Raw genomic sequence first — 4,220 nt, 5'->3', positions numbered from 1 at the left:
ATGCAACAGTTTAATTTTCAGGAAGCCCTATATGACCATATGCTATGCTAAGCTAAGTCACTTCAGTCATGTCCAACTCTGTGTGACCCCATAGATGGCAGCCCTCCAGGCTCCTCCATCCCTGGGATTCTCCAGGCAAGAACACTAGAGTGGGTTGCCATTTCCTTCTCCAATGCATGAAAGTGAAAATGAAGTTGCTCAGTCATGTCCGACTCCCAGCGACCCCATGGACTGCAGCCTAACAGGCTCCTCCGTCCATGGGATTTTCCAAGCAAGAGTACTGGAGTGGGCTGCCATTGTAGGAAGCACCAAATTGATTGACTTATTTGATGTTAAGTGAAAACTGGAAGTTGCTCAGTTGTGTTCAATTCTTTGTGACTCCATGGTTTATACAGTCCGTGGAATTCTCCAGGGCAGAATATTGGAGTAGGTAGCCCTTCCCTTCTCCAGGGGATCTTCCCAGGAATCGAACCCAGGTCTCCCACATTGCAGGCAGATTCTTTACCAACTGAGCCACCAGAGAAGCCCAAGAATACTGGAGTGAATAGCTATCTCTTCTCCAGGGGATCTTCCTGACCCAGGAGTCAAACTGGGGTCTCCCGTATTGCAGGCAAATTCTTTACCAACTGAGATATCTGCTATCAGGGAAGCCCCAAAAAGCCTACAGCACCCTGTATTCCCAGGCGGTCTCCCATCCAAGTACTAACCAGGCCTGACCTTGCTTTACTTTCAAGATCAGACAAGATTGGGTGCATTCAGGGTGGTATGGAAGTAACCTAGAATTGGTAATGCAATAAAAATCATGATTCTTATTCCCAACAGACTTACATCTGCATAAAATTCAAATAACCCATACGCCCTACCCCTGCTCATGAAGAGTTTACCAAGACACCGATGATGGAATAGACCATTCATGGAGATCCAGGCTTACTAAACTTCCTTAAGCTCCTCCAGGAAGAAAATGTTTTCCTACCTCATGCTTTTTAAGAATTCTCTATTGCGCACATTTTCTTCAACTCTTATTATTCTAAAAAATCCCCAAATAGGCCAATTTCCACTTAAAGCTTCCAGGTTGATTATTGCAGTTTACAGAAATCCTAGGAATCTCACACAGTACTAGTCAATCCCTTTGCCTAGCAGACTCCTTTACACTTTAATATCCTTCTTTCTGTTCCATGTCTGACTACTGTGTCCCAGATGCTAGGTTGAAGCCATAGAAAGGCTGGAATCTTGAGTTGTGTGTTCATGGTGTTATCAACAACATTTAATTGCCTGCCAAATGAATGAACACATGGTCAACATAATAGACTAAAAAGTCTAGGACTGAAACCGCAGAAGTACAATGGTGAGTTAGACCAAGGTCTGTGTAATGCTTTTAGCTAAAAAGTTAAGACTTTTTATAAGGCATATAAAATGTTTTTGTAATTTAGTATAATCTTGATACTTTTTAAAGGTTTATTAACTTTTGCACACAAAGAGACTCTGGATTACTCACAATTTATAAGGTAAGAAAAATTCACCTATTAAAGGGTAATAGGTACCACTATATCACAATAATGAAAATTTATGTGCATCATTTCCTCAGCAGGCCACCAAAAGGTCAAGTGTTTACCAAAAGTGAGTCATTTTTTTAAAAAATAGTCTAGAAGAACTGCAAATCTACTTAAAACAAATGAAAATACACAGATTGTTGGTACACACCCGTGTGTGTGTGTGTGTGTGTGTGTATACACACATATATATGGGGCTTCCCTGGTGGCTCAGTCAGTGAAGAATCTACCTGCAATTCAGGAGACCTGGTTTCAATCTCTGAGCTGGGAAGATCCCCTAGAGAAGGGAATGACTACCCACTCCACTATTCTTGCCTGGAGAATCCATCCCATGGACAGAGGAACCTGGCGGGCTACAGTGCACGGGGTCACAAAGATTCAGACACGACTGAGAGACTAAGCACACACACAAATGATGTTTGTGTGTGTATATATATATATATATATATATTATGTGGAAATATTAAGTTGTGCCAAATTAGAGCTAGTTTGAAAACTAATCCTGAGTGATTGAAGGGTTGATGTAGATTCTTTTAGCTCTTTGTTGAAGTGTACCAACCATTGTTCTAGGGCTTCCCTGATAGCACAGTTGGTAAAGAGTCTGCCTGCAATGCAGGAGACCCAGGTTCAATTCCTGAGTTGGGAAGATCCCCTGGAGGAGGAAATGACAACTCACTCCAGCATACTTGCCTGGAGAATCTCCTGACAAAGGAACCTGGCAGGCTACATACAGTCTATGGGTTCACAAGAGTTGGACAGGACTGAGTGACAGCACACACGATCATTGTTCTACACATAATTGTATAATAAAGTTTGCTCTGTTTGATCAATTATTAAAGTGTAGAAATCTACTGATTCTACATGCTGTCCACCACTCTGCATATTGCTAATAAGCTTAACTTTATTTTTGACCACTAAAGACTTGGAATAACCAAAGCAACATTTAAAAAAAGAACAAAGCTAGATGTATCATGCTCGCTGACTTCAGACTACACTACAATATTCATTTGATTTCTCTGGACATTTTAAAAGATACGGGTTCACTTTGGTTAAACACTATTAACTCATTTTAATCAGTATCTTAGGGCAGCTGACCTGCTTTCCATCTCTGTTCCTCTATCTCAGTTGTGACTAGTTGAGTTCAATTGGCTATGGGACATTCAGTCTAACATCCGACATTAAAAAAAAAAAACAAAATTTTTTAAGAAATTCTATAACACAGCTGACTGTGTCCCTTTATATTAAGATGCTTATGATTTCAAATTTGCTATTTTAAGATATAAATAGTAAACAAGATAGGATATAATTTAATGCAGAGGTGCCTGCAGGAGGGTTGCTTGTTTTTTATTGTTTGGGAAAAAAAAAAAAGAGAGAGAGAGAGATGGATGAGGGGAATAACAGAAGAAAGCTTAAAATATCTATAACACTTTTAGATTATAGATGTCCCCAATTACAGTTATATAGAATCCAATTTAAAACACTTGCTGATAGAGCAGTTGAAGATAACAAGCTTCCTAAAATTTCTTGAAGGATGTGAAATCTGGAAACAGATCTCTCATTCCTTACTTTTTTCTATAGTAATATCACAAGCAACAGGTAAAATATTCCTAACCACTCAGAAGAGATTTCTGTTGTATAACATCAACTTAGAGTTTTATGGAAGGTAAAATTAAATTAAATTTTACAGTATTAAGATCACTAAGTAGAAATATAAAGAAACTATAAAGAAATATAATATCCCATGCCCAGAGGCCTTCTGAAATAAAAGAGTGTATTAAAGAGTGTATTAAAAAGACAGATCCTTTCAACATTATTTCAGAAAGTAAAGTATTCTATTTTTCTAGGTCCTCAAGGCTAAAATTTAAACATCTGTCATTTATAGAAGGCCCTGCCAAGAAATGCAGAGAAACTAGACAATGACCAAAAAAAAAAAAAAAAAACCCCAAAACCCTGCTTGCTTGCTTTCCTGGGCAACTAGAAAATATACACAAAATTAGTTTTAAGAGATAATTGTTTAATACCTCTATTCAATAACAATCAAATTAATTTAGCATCTAATATATGCCAGGGATTGTGCCTAAACCCTGCAGAGTCAGAGACTAACATGACACTCAAAGAATTTGAAAAGAATTGGAAAGAGAGACAAATTATAAATGTAGTAACAGAAAAAAACCTTTTGGAGAATGAAAAAAAATACACACACATGGAATCTAAACTGGATTGCAAGGGAAGAAGGAACAATAAATAAATGCAAAAATCATCTTGAGGAAAAAAATGGTTCCTTTCAGAAACTGAAATATGGTGAATATGATTGAAACTTCTAGAAAATGGGGGAAAAAAAAACTAAAAAAATAGTTTCAGAATTACAGAGCAGTTATATCATGTATTATTCCATCAAGTTTGGTGAGGAGTTGTGTCTGGTTTTTATTCTAAAGTTAATGACAATTCACTGAAGAGCATTTCAGCAGAGGACAACCACAAGATTTATATTGAATCACTGGCTTACTGTGATTTGGGATGGGGGTAAAAGAGAATGACCAAAGACCAGCTAGCATACACTTGCTGCTGCTGCTGCTAATTCGCTTCAGTTGTGTCGGACTCTGTGCGACCCCATAGACGGCAGCCCACCAGGCTCCTTTGTCCCTGGGATTCTCCAGGCAAGAACACTGG

General features: G+C 38.3%; 1 pseudogene; it reads right to left on the bottom strand.

Annotated features, from left to right (window-relative positions):
• Positions 1-658: 658 nt before the first annotated feature.
• On the bottom strand, positions 659-777 carry LOC129654418 (uncharacterized; annotated as a pseudogene).
• Positions 778-4,220: the final 3,443 nt, after the last annotated feature.

Source organism: Bubalus kerabau, chromosome 5, assembly GCF_029407905.1.
Source record: "Bubalus kerabau isolate K-KA32 ecotype Philippines breed swamp buffalo chromosome 5, PCC_UOA_SB_1v2, whole genome shotgun sequence".
Taxonomy (NCBI): domain Eukaryota; kingdom Metazoa; phylum Chordata; class Mammalia; order Artiodactyla; family Bovidae; genus Bubalus; species Bubalus kerabau.
The sequence above is the reverse complement of the archived record's forward strand: the minus strand, read 5'-3'. Positions and strand labels throughout refer to the sequence as shown.